General features: G+C 34.5%; 1 protein-coding gene across 1 annotated transcript in view; it reads left to right on the top strand.

Moving 5' to 3' along the window:
- The window catches only part of LOC110214950 (caspase-12-like), a 57,212-nt gene extending 38,517 nt beyond the window's left edge, over positions 1–18,695 (top strand). Inside the window, exon 10 of the mRNA XM_078156838.1 lies at positions 18,510–18,695. The gene's annotated coding sequence lies outside the window, so the exon portion shown is untranslated. The remainder of the gene's footprint in view (positions 1–18,509) is intronic.
- Positions 18,696–20,902: the final 2,207 nt, after the last annotated feature.

The raw sequence follows: 20,902 nt of genomic DNA, 5'->3' as shown, positions 1-20,902 counted from the left end.
TTCTAAGTAGTCTTTGGCATTCATGGATTGAGGAGTCTGGGAACCTCCACAGCTGCCCGCGATTCAGTCCTCTGAGGCCTGCTCCAGGTTTGCTGCGGCCTGTGCGCCCACGCTGTGCTGTGCTGCGCTCCCAGCCCGGTGTGATACACCTTTCTGATCAATCATCCAGGTTGTCTTGGGCTGGAAATTTGTTTCACTCTGTCTTTTTGTGGGTTCTGCTGCTTCAGAATTTGTTTAGAGCCATTTTTATGAGTATTTGAAGGGGTTTGGGGAAGAGCTCAAGCAAGTCACTGCTTTCACTCTGCCATCTTGGCTCTGCCCCTTCAATAATACTTTTTTTTTTTTTAACAGAAAACATTTTTGGCTTGGAGTCAATAAAGCCTTGAGTTTAAATTCTAGCTTTGAAACTTATTAACTCTGTGAACAAGATCAAATCATTTAACTTCTTTAGTACTCAGTCTCCTCATTGGTCAGTTCTGAGATAGTGCTGGACCTGGAGTCAGGAAGAACTGAGTTTGATTCCCTTCTCAGACATGACATAGATATATTACGTGGAAAATTAATTTTACCTCCTTTAACTTCAGATTCTTCATCTATAAGCTGAGGATAGTAATAGTATTTACCTCACAGAATTCTTGTGGGCCTCAAGTGAGCAAACCTATATAAAGTGCTTTTCAAACTTTAAAGCACTCTATAAATGTGAACTAGTTTTCTTCATTATATTTGATCCATGTACTTTCACAGGTATAACCATTTTCATGGCTGGAGTGCATTTTCATTAATAAAATGTAAAATTGCATATTTCATTTCATTCTTTTATTTGCATTGTATCACTAGTCAAATTATTTGAAATTCTTTGGTACAGATAGATAGTCATAACGATTATTTTCTGGCCACAAGAAAAGAGAATAAATGGAAAATACTAATCATCGACTCTTTCTAATTTCAAGAGGCTAGGAATGTGAGGCACAATTTTAATTTTTAGTAGTTAAAACTCGTATTCATTGCAATTTACTTATTTCTATATAAATCTAGATTGAGGAAAAATGACAATTTAAGAGAGAAACACTGCTTGCTCCCACCTTGTCAAATGATTGTACATTTTTCAATAATTTGTGACCACTTCCTTTCTACAGTTGAATTTTAACTTAAGTCAATTGTATATGAGGCTCTCAGTCCCTTTTAATGGAATAATAACCGGCTTCCTCCTTATGAATTAGTCTCCTACATTCTCTGTAGTGTCATTCTTTCTACTGTAGTAACGTGAGTCAAGACAGAGCAGGAATATATTTCTTCCTGTAAACAAGAATAATAATAAAAAAAGGAAATTGAAATCAATTGAAATATTTCATGATTTTTCTCAGCTTTGCAACATTCTGGCTCAGATTTAGTAGATTTAGTGACAATGTGTAATACAACTTGAGTGTTCATCCAATCCCTGGTCATGGCTTGAATATGACCCTGCATTGGTGAAAGCCATGCTCCAGTGTTTAAGCTTTGCTAAGCTGGGTAAAACAAAACAAAAGAAAACAGAACTAACTTAGATTGTGAGCTTAGTGATGATCAGTTATATTTTGGGGGTCCAGGGACCAGCCTACCTAAGTTCAGAGGGGTTCATAACCAGAAGGTTGACCATTGAGTAATATGTTATCCTTATCCTAAATAATACGTTATCCTTATCCTTTCTCCTAAGATTTATCCTAAATCCTTCTCCTCATTAGGAGAAGAGTCTGTTAAGATGTGGACAGTTATTGATTGATATTGGTGTGGATGTACCCATAGCTACAAGACCTTTGACATGTTAGAAAAGTATGCATTCCAGAAAATTCTTTATCATAACTTGTAAATTTGAGAAGCTTACCATTTATACCATTGTATGTCATTGATAAAAAATTTAACCACACAAGCCTATGCAGAGATGCCAGGAGCACTCCATCTAAGACCTTCCAAGTTGACGTTATACTATTTTAATAACAATGCTGTTATTGTGCTGGGCTGCTCTCCAGCATTAGGTGAGAAGGAGTGTGAGAACTACCTCTGTCAGTTACTTCTCATATCCTGCCACCCATGTTCCCTGAGGGAAGCTGCTAGAGGCCTGTACAATGACTTTCATCTGTGCCAGTACAAGGCTGGCTACCTACCTGATCTCCCAACTGAAGAACATCCAGTGGGAAAATGATTAACTTTCCCCTTGAACTCAAGCCTTCTATCACCTTCTGTGTTTGTCCCTTGAGGGAATAAGAAGAGGAGTGCCAGTGGGAAATGAGACTTTCATCTCCTGCAATCCAGATTTGATTTCTGTTTCCTGCTGTACAATTTCCTGCCTAATCTCCAGTTTTTCAGAGGGCAAAAGGAATAGGGAAATGGACCTGCCATTTGACCTTCTGACTGTGTGCCTCCCATTTCTTACTGCATACCTCTCCAGACCACCTCATCTCCTGTTGGAAAAGGAGTGCTGACATGCATTCAATGAAGAACAGTCTCATATTGAGTTATATACCACACATTACAGTGATACTGAACCCCTGTTTTTCTTCATTCAAACCACATTCTACAAACTCTACTGCTTCATTCCTTATTGCTATCCTCCTCAACTTTCTTACCAACTGAATACCACCCAGATCATCAACTGCATCTTACAACAAATATCTTTATCCCAAATCTTTTCCTCTCTAATCCTTATATTTCCTAGCTGTCATGGAAACCTGGTTCCTCTCTGATGACATAGACTCCTAGTCACTGTTCTCAATATCAGCTACACCTTACTTCATTCATCTCAGCCCACTGGTTGAGGCAGGGGAGTTGTAAAACTACTTCTTCTAAATGCCACCTCCACCTTCTTTACCGACCTTATTCCTTCAATGATTTATCTTCCATGCAAACAGTGATACCCTTGGTCTTGCCATCACCCACAAAAGTACTACCTCTATATCTGAGGTTTCAAAAACTCCTTATCTTAAAATAATTTATTGACTTTTACCTCTCCATGTGCCTTCTTTTACTTCCCTGTGCCCTCTATGTACGTATGTATGTATGTATGTATGTATGTATGTATGTATGTATGTTTGTGTGTGTGTGTGTATACATGTATAATTTTTCCCTCCAACTGCCCTAATACTTACAAAGGTCCCATGACTTACAAATGTCATCTTTCCATGCAGGAATGTAAAAAGTTCAAACTCAATAAGTCTCTTATGATTTCTCTTTCCTGTTTACCTCTTCATACTTCTCTTCAGAAGTATGTATTTGAAAGTCAAATTTTCTATTCAGCTCTGGTCTTTTCATCAGGAATGTTTATAAGTCCTCTATTTCACTGAATATCCATTTTCCCCAGAAGGATTATACTCAGTTTTGCTGGGTAGGTGATTCTTGGTTGTAATCCTATCTCCTTTGCCCTCTGGAATATTATATTCCAACCCCTCTGGTCCCTTAATGTAGTAGCTGTTAATTGTTGTGTTATTCTGATTGTGTTTCCACAATACTTGAATTGTTTCGTTCTGACTGCTTGCAATATTTTCTCCTTGACCAGGGAAGTCTGGAACTTGGCTACAACATTCCTGAGTTTTCCTTTGGGGATCTCTTTCAGGAGGTGATCAGTGGATTCTTTCAATATCTATTTTGCCCTCTGGTTATAAAATATCAGGGCAGTTTTCCTTGATAATTTCTTGAAAGATGATGTCTAGGTTTTTTTGTTTTATTGATCATGGCTTTCAGATACTCCAATAATTTTTAAATTGTCTCTCCTGGATCTATTTTCCAGGTCAGCTGTTTTTCCAATGAGATATTTCGCATTGTTTTCTATTTTTTTGTTCTTTTGGATTTGTTTTACAGTGTCTTGATTTCTCATAAAATCACTATCTTCCAACTACTCCATTGTAATTTTGAAGGAAGTATTTTCTTCAGTAGTCTTTTGGACTTCTTTTTTCATTTGGCCAATTTTTCTTTTTAGGGCATTTTTCTCCTCATTGGCTTTTTGGACCTCTTTTGCCATTTGGTTAGACTATTTTTTAAGGTGTTATTTTCTTCAGTATTTTTTTGAGTCTCCTTTGGCAAGCTGTTTATTTGTTTTTCATGTTTTTCTTGCATCACTCTCATTTCTCTTCCCAGTTTTTCCTCTACTTCTCTTGCTTATTTCTCAAACTCCTTTTTGACCTCTTCCATGGCCAGGGACTGATTCATATCTTCCTTGGAGGCTTTGGATGTAGGAGCTTTGACTTTGTTGTTTTCTTCTGGTTGTCAACAAAGAAAGATTCTATCATCTGACATTTTTTGCACCTATGTTTGCTCGTGATGCCAGCCAATTACTTGAGTTATAAACTGTTTGTTATGGTAGGGATCTGCTTCCACTGTGGAGAATGTACTGTCCCATGCTTCAGAAATTTTGTGCAGCTGTTTTCAGACATACTTCTAGGTACCTGTAAATTTTCAGTTCTTCTAAGGTGGTATGATAAGGGGCAAGGTGTTTACTCCTTTTCTGGCCTATGCCCTGGTCTATGAATGACCACAAGCACTCTTTTCTGTCTTGGAACTATGAGTAGGATTAACTCTTTACCAACACTAAAAGCTTCACTATGCCATCACTGCCTCTTGCCTCTAGATCGCCACCCAGAATTGTGACCCAGATTGAAGCACAGGCAAAGCAAGAAAGTCCTGTAACAGCAAAGAGATCCCTGAAATCCCACTCTGATTAGCCACTCAATTGTCCCTCAGTCTGTGGGCCTGAAGCTCCAGAAGCAGCCACCAAGAGCCCATGATGGCAGTTGGTCTGGGACCAAGCTTGTCTCTCACTGCAGTCGCAGACTTTTCCTACCAACCTGCAAAGTTTTCTTTGGCATTTGTGGATTGAGAAGTCTGGAAACTGCCACAGCTGCCTGTAATTCAGTCCTCTGAGGCTTGCTCCAGGTTTGCTGAGGCCGGTTTTGCCTGTGTGCCCAAGCAAAACTGTGTTCCTCTCCCCACTCGGCACAATAGACCTTTCTAATCAACCATCCAGGTTGTCTTGTGCTAGAAATGTGTTTCACTCTGTCTTTTTGTTGATTCTGCTGCTTTAGAATTTGTTAGAAGCCATTTTTATAGGTATTTGGAGGGGTTTGGGGGAGATCTTCAGCAAATCACTGCTTTCATTCTGCCATCTTGGCTCTGCCCCGCTAGGGGCAATCAGCTTTGGATCCTACCATGTGCTGCCTTCATTGCTACACATATTCTACAGAGCTGATTTAGAGGCAATCATGCAAACATCATGATTGGTTCCACCTTTATGTTATAAAACCTCAATGGGATCCTCACTCTTGCTAGAAAATCCTACTATACATACATCATCAACTCACTATCTTGCTTTGCACAGCAATTCTTCCAAACCTTTTCATCCCTTTAAAAACCTCCTATGATTCCCCCTCTCTCAGCTGAGAACCTTGATTCATATTTTATAGAAAAAAATGAGTGTATTTGCTGAGAGCTCCCTCTTCTCCCTACTTTCTCATCTCCTGTCACTCATTTGCCTCATGTTACTATCTCTTCCTCTTGAACTTATGAAGTGTTATATGAACAGAGCTACATGTATTATGACACATGAATTTCAACATAATGTTTTACTCTGTAGTTTAACAAGTATGAATAGGTAAGCAAAACAATTCCCATGTGGAAAATTTCCCCAAAATGCCCTTGACCTTATTTGAAATATCATTTCCATTTCTTCACATTGGGCACTGATGTCTTAGAACAGAAATAATTTTTTAAAATCATCATTAATAATGGACACATAGCTAAGGAAATCTTGGAAATCTATTTCATTTTCTTCCATTTGTTTTCCTCCTCCAAATTTTATCTATAAATATTTGAGATAATTTGGCTTGTTTCTTCACCAAGATACAACCCTCACTCTCCAAACTTTCTCTACCATGTTACAAAATCCTCCTCATCTAAAAGTCTATTCTACCACTATCGTTTTTGTTGTTTCTCACTCTTCATGATCCCCAAATTGAGATTTTCTTTGCAAAGATGCTAGAGTGGTTTGTCATTTCCTTTTCCAGATAATATTACAGATGAGGAAACTGAGGCAAACAATGGTTAAGTGACTTGCCCACAAGTTATGTAGATAGTCACACAGATAGCAAATACCTGAGGCCAGACTGGAACTCAGGTCAACCTGACTTCAGGTCTGGTGCTCTATCCACTATGCCATGTAGCTGCCCCAACTACTACCACTAGACTTGACATATTAGAAGTATCCTTTGCCCGTTCTATTCTTTCCTTTTATTGTTGTATTCCCCTCAGAGCTTCTGATCTAAGGTGAATGTCTGGTGGTAATCCATGTCTTTATTCCTTTAAAAACTTCTCTCAATTTTCCTGACTTTCTTTACTCTCCTCAACCCTTAATTTCAATTTCAATATATGTGTTCTCAACCCACATTGAATTAAAGCTAGAAGACTGGGGACTGTCTTTATACTTGCATTTTCTTTCACAGTGCTTAGTACACTGTCTAGAACATAATAAGTGGCACTCAAATGATTATTAACTTGACTATTTGAGTAACATGCCACACTATGGTAGGCTCTTTTCTCCTTCCACTGCTGTACCATTTTCTGAATTGATACTAACCACAAGCTTCTGCCATCTGTATAATGTTATCCAAATGAATACATGCCATAAAACCATATTACATTTGTCTTCCACGAGTCTTTACTTTGCAAGGAGATAAATTATTTTCTTGATGAAGTGGTTTCTGTACTCCTTTGGTCTCCTAATTGAATCAATTGCTTTACATCAATCAACATTCTCCAAGAAATATGGACAACCAAGGTCAATGTCTTTATCTTCATGTATTTATCATTTTCTCAACATTTCTTTAAAGAAATCAAGTGGGAGCTGAATTTCATTTAGTCTTTTTGTATTCACTCTTTCTTATTAAATATTATTACTATTATTTTTATTATTTCTCTATTCTATAGTCTTATTGCAAACACAGAGGTGATTCTGTAATGACTTCTACATCAGTAACCAAAATCATGTCAGTTAAGATATATTCAATTTCCTCTTTTTTGAGGTCTAATGCTTTCCAATATCCAGTACCTTCTTACTCTCCTTTTGAAGAATAAGACATCTTTGTGTCTCTAAGCCTTTGACTTCTTTCATTTTTGTCATTAAACCACATTTTGCCATATTTTTTCCCCTTTCAATCCTGGTCATATGTTCCTCTTGAAGTCTTTGAATATTATGGTATATATTTCTTGGCTCAGAGGATATCAAATGCAGATTTTAGGACAAACCCTGTTATTTTTTTTTAAATTTTCTTTTCTAGGCAATGATCCGAAATATTCCATTTATTGTATTATCTATTTCTCTTTAAATGGCGTCATCTGTGAACTTAATAAGCATGCCTTCTTTGTCTTAACGCATAACCTTATTTAAAAGATTGGAGCCTTATGTATTTGGAAGCTGATGACAAGAACAATGGGTAAGTTTGTGTTGGTACTTGGATTTTATGAAGTAGAAATGAATCACTGCAGTTACAGAGTACAAGGAGCTGATAATTTAGGGTTTGAGAGCATAAGCATCAACACCAATTTTTATACAGCCAAGGATAATGAACAGAAGATACAAAAGAGAATAGAAATGTGTTTGGTATTGAAGAAACTAAAAAAGATAAATGTGGATTATAATCAGAGGACATATGAATATGATGGGTAATCTTAATAAACAAATACATATATATACACATACACAAATATATATATATATAATATAAATACATATATAAAACATAAATATATAAATATAAACATATACATATGTATATATTAATGATTACCTCAATATTCATGTAAATGATCCACATTTTATATAGGTAAATTTTACATAGGAAGAAAGACCAAAACAGGTTAAAAGATTGACCCTCTGCTAAATAACAAAGAAATTTAATTCAGGTTATGTATCATCAGTATTCTTGTCTTTTACATGAAACCTTAGCATTTCTTTTGTTTCCATAGATATTCCTGTCAAAACCCCCTCTCTTCCTTCAGCACCAATAATAGCCTCATGACTGTTATTATTGTTCTTTTTGTTTTTTCTCAATTCACTCAATGTCTATATGAACTTTTCAAAATGTTTTAGTCATTTCCTCTTTTCAGACATTTTTTTTTTACCAAAAATGCCATTGGTGCAAATGTAGGCTTAATGTTAGAGTTTTTCAGTTGTGCATTAGAAAGCAAAGTTATTACTGTGTCCTTCTCTTAAAATTGTTTCTTTTCTTTATTAATATCCCATAGAATTTTTTAAATTTCTAGTCATTTGAATTATTAGTCAACAAGCACTTATTAAGCACCAAGTATGTCCTAGACAATATTTTAGGCAGGAAAAGACCTAGTTTATGAGAGGATACTCTGATCATTTTACTGTATCATTTATTAAACCTAAAGTTTCAAATTTAGAATATTTTATTAAAACAGGCAGTGAAATACTATCTCTAAATTCAAGTGTGAGAGAGAGACAGACAGACAGACAAACACACACACACACACACACAGAGAGAGAGAGAGAGAGAGAGAGAGAGAGAGAGAGAGAGAGAGAGAGAGAGATTATCAGGTGTTGAAAGAGCAGAAGGGACAAAGAATTTGTAGTCCTTAAAGATTCCATTATCTGATCCTGACAGTTAAGAAAAACTCATGTTGCCTGATAATCACTTTTGCATTTCCACCAGACTAGCCCTAAGATTTGCAGACTCAGTGACATTTAAAGGAGTATCCTCTTCAAGTAATGATTGTGCAATGCTTATTCATCTACCTACAAAGAAAAGTTTATTTTGACATATTTATTTAACTGTGAAAAGTCAATCAACTCCTTAACATATTTTCCATTGTGATTAATAGAGAATCTTTCTATGGATAGAGGGAGTAGTACTATAGAGAGTTTGGGATCATAAACAGTAACTTGTTTCTCCCCAGACGTCTGCTACTAACTTTCCTGGTGACTCTTCACTAATTTGGTAATTATCAATTTGTGATTTATTTATTGGGCAGAGGCAGATGCATATGGTTATGTGACAATGAAGAGCATTTATAATCATAAGAGGCAATTAGGGCTTAATTTCTGAATAAATTTTAGTTCATTTTATCTACATGAATTCCTGGGTATGGGATGTGAGGTTGAGCAGGTTAATTTACCAGCTTTGATTTTTCACGCTATTGAATATTCTTCTTATTGTAACTGCTGCTATTTTCTGTCTCCAACTTCACCCACAGTCCTAAAGAAGAGTATCATCTCTCTCTGCTCAAATACAATTTTTTGTATCTATGCTATCAAATTTCACTTCTTGCCTTTCTCTTTACCTGCCCCACTTCTAACTCAATCTTACCTTTTCTTCCATTTAGTACCAATAGCCTGGTGTTTCTGCATATCTGGATTTTTTGAATACATACCCCAACATCAGGAGCTCAGCCTGACAATATTGAAATTTCATGTCTTTATTCTTTGCATCCATCATATTGAGGATGCAAGTTTCTTTAAGCCTTTAATTTGCTTTTAAAGTCTCATTTTCTCAAAAAAGACTTACTGGTCTAAAATGATCTAAACCCTGATCCACGAAAAGTATTTTTGGCACATATACAGTACCTTAAAATACTTAACAAACTTTGTGATTTCATTTTTCTATTAATTATATCTTTGCTTTACTTGTTACACTATTGGCACCTAAAATTCAGAGACACATAGAATATTGGAAAGAAAATTATATACTATAAAGGCAATTAATTTATAGTCAGAAGACATGTTATTATAGTAAAAGTAAAAATAAAGAGTGGAGACCTATAATCACGGAGTCTTAGGGCCATGCAACATGATTAAATCATGAGAATGAGTCTCCCTTTCCACATATATGCTTTGGTCACATATGTTCACAAAATATACATCCCAAAATATGCTTACTTTGAGCACACATATTACCTGAGGGAGTAAACCTCCTGTATCCCATATTCTTTTCCTGCATTCATTACCCTCCATATATATGCCTTAGTTATACATGACTGATCCTTCATATGAATCACTGAATGCATGTCCATCCATATGTGAGTGCTGGCTACACATGTTTCATACATATATGTGCCTCCACACATGTCTTGACCACATAACATCCCTAAATTTATGTACATAAAAATATTTGTGTGTGTGTATATATATATATATGTGTGTGTATATATATATGTGTGTGTGTGTATATATATATATATATATGTATATATATATATATATATATATATGTGTGTGTGTGTGTGTATATATATATATAATATCTACTGGAAATAGAGATATATTAATAAATATAATAACATATAAATTGCATATGAATAAATCAATAATACCAAAACACATATATAAAATATACAATATTATGTATAAAATCCTTAAGCTCAATACTACCTTTTCCTGGACTTCAAAGCAGCCTTTACTGCTGTCCCATCATATAGTTTTGTTTTGTTTTGTTTTTCTGCAGCTTGAGCCTCCTTGCTCTGGAACATTCTATCCATTCTACCATATGGACAGACTACTAAACGTGAAATCTCCTTTCATAAAATCTGTCCCATCTATTTCTGTTTGTGAAGAGTCCCAGGTTGGCCTGACTTTATTCTCCTCTTGGTACTGTTTCTGACTTTCTCTGGACTCTAATTTTTTTGTACCCAAGCTAAATAATTTTATCCACACCTTTTCCCAAGTTTTTTTTAACTCTCCTTTGTGTGTTATCATCTCCCATTAGAATGGAAGCTTCTTAAGAATGGGGATTGTTTTTTCTTGCTGTATTTATATCCCTAGTGCTTAAGCACAGTAGCTAGCTCAAAGTGAACATTAACACACATTTCTTTCTTTCCTATATAAGTATGTTGTTGCTTTTCAGTTGTTTCATCTGTGTCCAACTCTTTGTGACCCCATTGAGGTTTTTATGGCAAAGATGCTGAGTGGTTTGCCATTTCCTTCTCCAGCTCATTGTGCAGATGAGGAACTGAGGTAAACAGGGTTAAGTGACTTTCCCAGGGTAACATAACTATTTAGTGTGTGATGCTGGATTTGAATTCATGAAAATAACATCTTCCTAGCTTCAGGCCTGGCACTCAATCCACTGACTCATATAGCCACCCATAAGAATATTTTTTATGTGCCTACATTAATTTATTTTTCCACTATTTCTGAAAGATCTTGAAATTTGTTTTTTAGACTTTCACTTTATACTTGTTCTTTTCCTTCTATTTTTCCTCTGTGTAATGCTCTTTTTTCCTAAAATAGCTTCTCAAGAGCCATCTACCCTGCTCCATGCCAGATTCTTTATTTTTATTATGCATTTGTTTGTTTGTTTGTTTATTCATTCATTCTCTATCTTTCATTCTGTTTACAAAAAAAAAACAACAGCAGCTCACTTTCATTTCTTTTAGGAACTCTTTATTCTCTCTAACAACATGGAATATGGAGAACTCTTTAAGTTCTTTCACCTTATCTTCAAGAAAAGACATAAGTCTTTGAATACAGATAATAGCCATTCAGCTGTGGCATAAAATAAAAAAAAAATTCTACACATTTCAAATCACCATAGAAAAAGTCTTACTTTTCATCCTACTTTTCATACTGATTGGGATATTCAACCTTAAAAACAAAACAAGAACAACTTATGAGTGTTTATTAGCCATATTAACAATATGGTTAACATAAACACTTAGGTATTTTTCCTATATTTTAGGTGTTTTATGTTTGTTTATCTATAGAAATTATCACTTCTTAATAATTTGAGAAGCACACTCAACTCTACATTTGCAACCACTCCTGGTAACATCCATCTCCTCTTCAGGCTTATACTTATCTCCTCATTTTAATAATTTTCCCTAAACACCATTCTATTCTCAGGTTTGTTTTTTTTGTTGTTTTCTTTGTTTTGTTTTTGTTTTTTGCCCTTTATTACTTTTATTTTCTTTCTTTAATCACCTTGATTAGCTTGTCAACTATCTGTTTTTATTTCTTGAACCTACTTAATACCTTTCAGTTTAATATACATAATTCTATTATATCTTCTTCAAATATTCTTAATCTTTATTTTCTTTTATTCTAGAAGTAAAATTTCAACCAGTATCTGAAGATTATTCCTCTCTAAAGGTCTATTTGTCTCAATTTTTCCAATTTCTTATCCCCAAATTTAAATTCTGACCTACTTCATGAGTTGAAATCTTTGCAAATTATGTTCATGATTTCTTTATCTTTAATTTATGTCCTTCTCTTTTCACCTGTAATCTCCTCCTAAAAAAGCCAGAATTAGAACACATATGAAGGTAAGTAAACATGTAATATATCAAAAGCTGAACTTCCTCTGTCTTGAAACATCCTTTTTTGTGTCAAAATATTTTGATTTTTTTCTCCTCACATATGATTCCTCATAGTTAAAGGTCCTAAGAGATAGAAATTAGATATAACAAATTCTGGCTTTTGATTTTGGAGGTGTTTGTCCATAATGTGCCATTTATAGACACAGATGAGAATTTCATTATTCTGTATAGGTTTTGCCCAGTCCAGCAAACAGGAAAAGTTTTTCCAGTTTTCAAAAATAACATTACTTAGTTCAGATAAGTAGAGCTTAGTTCCTTGTTTCTTTGCCAAACCATATGATGTAGTAATATTTTCCTGGAATATATATATGCCAGCTTTAACCAAACTACATGAGTCACACAATACTTTTATCTGTGTTATTTTCATCTGTCTTGTAGGAGTGGCTAAACTGATGATGTCATGGCTGGTCACTCGGCAACAGTGCTATTAGGGAGCAAACCCTTGGAGAAGGTATTGGGTGTAGCATGGAAATCATAGAGAGCTGTGTGGAGAGTTAAGTTTAAGAAAGTCCTTGGGAGGAAACTAATTTCTAGAGCAAGAAAGCAGTTTCTATGAACTCTGTAGTTTCTTAGGTAGAGGAGCAAAAAAAAGCAGCCCAATTAAAATAACATTCACAGAATCTGAAAATAAGGTAGTTTTCCAACAGCTATAGATCTTCATCTTTACGAAGAATATGCATTTTCTCAACTAATCTTTGAGGCAAACTTCCATCATTATAATTACAAAGTGATCAGAACAAATTAGATCTTTATTGCTCTCACCTAGAAGTTTTTTTTTTTAATGATTCAACTATTTTCTAGTATTTTTTATTTTGTCAGCTTTGAGAACCACCTCCCAGGAAACAAGTCTACAGAGGAGGACTTAAAAGTGATCAATAAGGCAACATAACAGTGGAAAAAATATTGAAATGAACAAAGATCTTAGGAGAAAGAAAATTCCAATAAAGACCTTGAGTATAAGTGGAAAAAGTGAACTATAACAACAAATATGATTTCTAGATTGACTCAATATGAAAGAAAATTAATCAACAATAAATGAAGCAGAAAACAATGTGGAATCCTAATAGATCATAGAATTACATTGGGATGTTCCTGAATTGTTTGAAAGATAAATAATAATTGGGTTTTTTTAGAACTTTTTTTCATATGACTGGAGATAGCTTTACTTTCTTCCTCTAAGAACTACCTATTCATATTTTTTGACCATTTATCCTTTGGGGCATGACTTATATTCTTATAAATTTGTCTTAGTCCTTTATTTTTAAATTTTTTATATTTCTTTATTTTATTTTATTTTATTTTATTTTATTTTATTTTATTTTATTTTATTTATTTGTTTTTAGCTTTCAACATTCACTTCCACAAGATTTTGAGTTCCAAATTTTCTCCACATCTCATCCATTCCCCCATCCCAAGATGGCATGCATTCTGAATACTACTTTCCCTAATCTGCCCTCCCTTCTATCTCTTCCCCCTCCCAGCTTATCTCCTTCCCTTTCTATTTTCTATGGCAGGATAGATTTTTATACTCCATTTTCTGTATTTCTTATTTCCCAGTTGCATGTGAAAACAATTTTTTTAACACGTGTTTTAAAAATTTTGGGTTCCAAATTTTGTCCCTTCCTCCCACCTTCATTGAGAAGGCAAGCAACTTGATACAGATTATACATATGTAATTATGCAAAAACACTTCCATACTAATCATGTTGTGAAAAACTAAGTATATTTCCCTTAATCCTATTCCACCCCCCATTTATTCTATTCTTTCTTTTGACTCTGTTCCTCCTCAGAAGTGTAGCTTCTCCCCCAATCTGCCCTCCCCTCTATCATCCCCTTGCTCACTTGTCTCCTTCCCCACCCCCACCCCCATTTTCCTGTAGGGTGAGATAGATTTCCATATCCAATTGAGTGTGTATGTTATTCCCTCCTTAAGCTAAATCCTATGAGAATAAGATTCCCTCCCACCTTCCCTTGGTTCTCTTCCACTGCAAAAGACTTTTTTTGTCTGTTTTATGTGAGATAATTTACCCCATTCCACCCCTCCCTTTCTCCTTCTCCCAGTATAATCCTCTCTCAGGGTTTCTGATCCATATAATTAATAATAATAAAACATCTGAATCTATTTCCCAAACAACATTATAAAGAACCTCAATTTATAATTTCAATCATTTAGTATTATATTTTATACAAGGGCTATTTATTCTAAGCATTTCACATTATAGGATAAACTATTTCCAGCTAATCTATTGCCAAATATTTTTAAAGTAACACTATATAGGAGATTTTAATTATAAAAAATTCTATCACATTAAGGAACAAGTTGCTTATCAGATTCCTCCTAACTTCATAACAGAGACTGTCATATGAACCACCCAAGGTAGTTTTCATCCTTTTGCTCATGTGAAGTTCTCTATTATGAGTCATTCAATAAGCATTTATTGAGCCCCTACTTTGTGCAAGATACAACTTTAAGTGCTGGAGATACAAAGGAAGGCAAAAAAAAAAATAAGTCACTGCCCTTGCAGAGCTCATGATCTAATACAGGGAGAATATATGTCCTGGAAGTCAATAGACACATGCATTTTTATCAGGTTGACAAATTGCTGTCTCTGTATCCTTGAGCAAGAAATCACGAATTACTCTAATTTTTTGTCTAATTCTCTAATTCTTTTCTCTAATCCTAGTGACATTTATTGGGTGACCTCTTAGTAAATAGCTTCAGTGGCTCTACTGCATTGTTCTATTCAATATATGGCAAAGCATTTCCTTTTCTTTCTTTTTTCTAAGAGCCTCAAACTTGCTTTTAAGATGTAATTTTACATTTGTTTTATTGCTTCCCTTTTTCCTCTGTGCAACTTTTTCACTCTGTAGTATACTTAGATGGACCAAGTTATCATTCTTCTATTTTATACCATTTTTTTTGTTCAGTTAATTCTAATCTATTTTTCATTTAAGATCACTTCATTCTCCCTAACAAACTGGAGTTTGGAGAGTTTTTCTTTGAGTCCTTTCATCGTCTTCTCTCAGGAGTAAGGGAACTAGCTTCCACTTGAAACAGGATTTTCAATTATTCAAGTATAGCAGTAATAGAAATATTACACTTTAAATGAATGTCACTATACAGTTTACCTAAGGTTTTCATCTATGATTTAAAAAAAATACTTTAGGTATGTATACCTCATTCCTAAGCACCTAGTTAAAACTTTGATCATCGTTTATTGCTTCCCATTTGCAACCCCATTTAACTTCCTTTCCTTATTCTCAACAGCTCTGTGGCCCCACCCATCTTCTTTTAATCTTTACATTAACTTCCTATCAGTTTCATTACTTGGTCTAACCTATCAGAAGTTATTCTCTAATTTTTGTACTTATTGATTGCTTGGTCTTTTCTTTCCAAGTGTCTTGTCTCCCACTTTTCCTTTATAAGGAATTACTTAGCTTTTAAAGTCAATCTTTTAACCTCCTTATCCATTTTCTGTATTACTTATTTTTTCTTGATCATTATTCTGTTTCTATTTAGGAGAATATGGATTAGTATCCAGGCCTAGATATTGCATTCCTTCAAATTTTCCTTATTTTCTACCAAATTTCATCATATTTCTTTCCTCAAAAAAAAAACCGCTTAGACTTACCTCAGTAGTCCAAACTCCTCCAAGCCCCTAAATTATTGCCATTTCCAAAATCCACTAAATTCCTTTGCTTTTTGCTCACTTTGTTCCACCACTTTCTCTTATGAAAAATCTATAATTAGAAGATATTCAAATACAAAATATGTGAAATGTTGATCTGTTTCTGCATTAGTGTGTCCATATTTTCTCAACTCAACTTTTTAAAAATTATTTATTCACCGTATTTCCTCATAGAGGAAGGTACTAGCAGATGAGCACAAAGAATGTCAGTTCTTGGCTTCTGAATCAAGGGAGAAGCTACTGAATATGTGTCATTCATAATTTTGCTCCTCTCTATATTTGAACTGCACAGCAAGAAGGATGGGATTTTCCACTTCATTAAAGAAAATGTTGAATCAGTTAGACAAACACAATCTCTTCATTGTATTGTGAAATAATGTGATCAACTTAATTTCCATATATGTATATATATATATGTGTGTGTGTGTGTGTGTGTGTGTGTGTGTGTGTGTGTGTATCTATCTATCTATCTATCTATCTATCTATCTATCTATCTATCTATCTATCTATCTATATACCATGATCACAAAGAAAGAATTCAGTTGCTGTCATTATGGACACAAGTTCTGGAAGCTCAGAGAATCATGAGTAGAAGTTCTGTGAGGCCGTATTGTTGGGGAGAAAACTCTTGGGAAAACATTGGTTAGTTTCAGAGACCTCTGTGGAGAGCAAGGTTTATGAAATGATGGTCTAGAGAGGAGAGCTGGATGCTGCCTTACCTCACCTCTGTAGTTATTTAGCCTAAGTCTATGGGTCCTGGTACTGTGGGCAAAGGACTCTAAACCTTTTTTTCTTCTGTTTGTGGTAGATAAGATGGAAGGACAAGGAGAAACTTAATATTTTAAAAGTTTTATATATATATATATATATAAATAATAAAAGTTGTATACATATGATTTTCTAAACATTCATACATACACATATTATATACGTGTGTCTATGTGTATATATGTATATGTGTGTACATACACATATACACATATATGTGTGTATGTGTATAGATATAGATATAGATATAGATATAGATATAGATATAGATAGATATAGATATAGATAGAGATAGAGATAGAGATAGAGATAGAGATAGAGATAGAGATAGAGATAGAGATAGAGATAGAGATAGAGATAGAGATAGAGATAGAGATAGAGATATACACACATATAAAGTTCTCTATGTTTTCTGCCTTTCTGCCATTCACTATGACCCATTCCCTATAAGGTAAAAAAAAGAGAAACAATTCAGCAAAACCAATCACCCACAATTTCAATGAAGTCTAACAGTATTTGCAAACATTCACACCCATAATCCGCCACTCTGAAAAGCAAGGAGAATGGCTCATCTTTTCATCTCTTCTCTAAAAGTAAGCTTGATCTTCAAAGTTTCAGAGGGTTTGGGAAAAATTGGGCCTTTATTTTTGTTACTTTTGGCTATTTTATGGTTCTTATCTGATTCTACCTATTTTTATTGCTTTCTAAGTTCTCATGAATATGTTTCTCAATTTTGGAACATACTGCTTACATTTTAACATATGTAGCTAATAATTTTAAATCAAACTCTTGCTTGAATCTTTGCATTTTGTTACTAAGAATTTAATGTTAAGTAAAAGTCATTATTTTGAGAGTCAAATTATTTAGATTTAAAATGTTTCTTTAAATTATGATCACTAAGATTATGTGTTTTCTTTACTCACAAAGGAATAGTACAGATTCAAATACAAATTATATCCAGGTCCTTATACAAAACAAATTATCCTCTTATTGAGTTCCTGAATTTGATAACTTATTGTCTTCTGTATGTCAAAATTCTGACAGCTATTTATATAATTACTAAAAAAGATTACAAACATAACAGATATTATTACTTGAATTATTGGAATAATTCAAATAAATGTTGCTGTATCTTTTTTTAAATTACAGAATCTTCTTCCTGTTTTTTCTGTTTACTAGTTGTGGGACCTTGGGCAGCACACTTCAATTCAGTAGACTTTGATAAAGCACCGATTATGTGCCAGGCAATGTTCTGAGAATTTTGCTTCTTTGGGCTTCAATGTCCTAGCTTTGCACCTTACTACCTGTTTGCTCTTAGTCATCTTACTTAATATTTCTGAGCCTGTTTCATCATTTATAAAGTGAAAGGGCTTTATTAGAGACATGCTCTAGATCTATGATCCCATGATGCTTCACTTTACAGCTGAGGAAACTGAGGCCCAGAGAGGTGAAATAACTTGCTTGAGGTCACACTGGTAGTAAATCTCATAGCATCTGTTCAAATCCAAATTGTTTGACTAAAAATTAAATGTTATTTTCTCTACACTTCTCTGACCTAGACAAGATTTAGGCACTCAAGTAAGGTATGAACTGTCTGACCTTTCAGATCCTATCCAGTTGTACACTTCTTTGAATTCAAGCTGAGGGTGTGTCTTTTTCATAAATTCATGACTAAAGGAGTATTCTTTGCTGTTCTAGCTGTACAGATCCTGAAAGACAGAAGGAAGCAGTTTGTGGAATCAGTGGACAAGAGTATAATCAATGGCCTCTTGGATGACATGTTTCAAAAAAAACATGCTGAACCAAGAAGAAATAGAAGAAGTGAATGAAAATTTGACAATCATGAGTAAAGCACAAATTCTTGTCGACTATATTATTCAGAAGGGCCCTGATGCATGCAAATTGTTCATCTATCAGATATGGAGTAACGACCCCTACCTTCCTGAAAAACTGCAACTGTTTTACACAAGCAAGAATGGGTACTAAGCAAAGTGATCCTAGGTAGTTCTGTACTCAAGAGTCAATTACATAGTTTCCTTATTCAGTATGCACATGCTCTTCAACATTTATTATTTTCCTGTTTTGTCATATTAGCCAGTCTGATTGGTGTGATGTGGTGCCTTTTTTTTCTTTGATTCACTGATCAATGAAGTGAGATAGTGGATATTTGGCTAATGTAAACTAGTCTTCATAAAGGACTTATTACCAGCCAGTGAGCAACAGGAGTTCCAGACTTTTGATATGCCTTTTGTTGGTCAACCACTTACCAGAAGAGGATAAAATAAAATGATTCTGTTTCCCAAATCTTCTCTTAATTTTTTTTACATATATTATAATATAATAACATTTTTAAAACAGAATGAGCAAGGGGTCATCTATTTTCCATAGGTCCCACAAAGGACATTAATGTGTCTGGGCTTTTGGATCAAGGAATTGAGTAACCTCTCCAGAACATCTTCAGACAGCTTATTGTGATGTTCTTTTATTGTTCCGTGGAGTGAAGATGCAAACTTTGACAGGATATCCAGGCACAGTGATTCTTCTCAACTCTTATTGCTGCAATGGAGTTGGCTGCTTCATAATCATAACAAAAGCTGTTTCTGGAAAAGAAGCAGAATATGTATGTCTGGCCTAACATAAACTATGCCCTACATATATTCCATATAAATAGTTATCTTTTCTTATGTTATTTTTTTTTATCAGCCACCTGCTTTGTATGAGCCACTTGCTTGAACCACAGGCAAAATGCCAAATAATTCCTGTCTTCAATTAAGTCACATTCTATTGAAATAGAAGTGAAAAATAAGAATGGAAAATCAAACAGAAAACACAAGGAGAGGGAGAATAGTAATAACCAATGAGAATCAGAAGAGACTTGCCATAGGAAATGGCATTCAAGGAGGGATTTGAAGGAAGTCAGGTATCCAAAGAGGTGAATATGAGAGAAGAATGCATCCCAGGCACAAACAACTGCCCACATAGAAACATGGGAAGGAGATGTGGAATTCCAGATTCCCAAGAATGATAGGAGATCATTTCCTTAAGAATTCTCTAATGGATCTGGCTTCCATTATCCAAGAGACTCATCTTTTCTGGCAGATTTATAAGAATAGGAACCCATTTAAAATAATTGTAGAATGAATAAAATATTTATAGATCCAAGTCAATCAAAAATATTTATTAAGCGCTTACTTTGTTCCAGGGACTATGCTAAGCACTGTGGATATAAAAAGTATAAAAGTCCTTGCCTCAAGAAGCTTACAGTTTAATTGGGGGAGGGGAACAACATGCAAACAAATTTATAAAAACCAGCTATATACAGGATATAGAGGAAATAATTAACAGAAGCAAGGTATTAGAATTATGACAAATTGGGAAATATTTCCAGTAAAAATGAGATATCAATTGGGACTTAAAGGAGGCTAGAAAAATCAAATGGTGGAATTGAAATAGGAGAACATTTTAGAAATGGGGGACAACCAGATAAAATGCCCAGAGCTGAGAGACAGTGTTTTGCCCAGGTCACTGAATCCAGTCCAGTGTCACTGAATCAAATAATATGTGATAGGGAGTAAGATGTAAAAAAAAATTAAAAAAACTGGAAAGGTAAGAGGGGGCTAGATTATGAAGCTTTTGGATGCCAAATAAGAGTATTTTGTATTTGATCCTGCAAGTAATAAGGACCTATTCTGGAAGAGAAAGTGAGGCTGATGTCTTTGTAATACTCAGTCTCATTTAAATCCAATTCATGGGTAAGTCAAGATATCATCCTGTGGTTATTGGTCCTCTTTAAAAAGAAAAACAAGCAACAATTAAGTGGAGGGTGGTAGTGATATATAGTAACTTGCTTTAGGAAGATGCCTTTGCTGATTTAAAGGATAAGTTGGATTGAAGAGAGAATTGAGGCATTCAGACCTATCAGAAGACTATTTCAATAGTCTAGATGTGAGCAGACATAGCTTTCAGCTGAGTGGTGGCAGTGACAGTGGAGAAAAGAGTATATTTGAGAGATGTCAAGTAAAATTTGTAGGCCTTGACAACAGTTTGAAAGTAGGAGATGAGAGATGGTAAAGAGTCTAGGATAATTTTTA

This window comes from Phascolarctos cinereus, unplaced genomic scaffold, assembly GCF_003287225.1.
Source record: "Phascolarctos cinereus isolate Bilbo 61053 unplaced genomic scaffold, phaCin_HiC Scaffold_726;HRSCAF=1367, whole genome shotgun sequence".
Taxonomy (NCBI): Eukaryota; Metazoa; Chordata; class Mammalia; order Diprotodontia; family Phascolarctidae; genus Phascolarctos; species Phascolarctos cinereus.
This window is presented reverse-complemented; position numbering and strand designations above follow the sequence as displayed.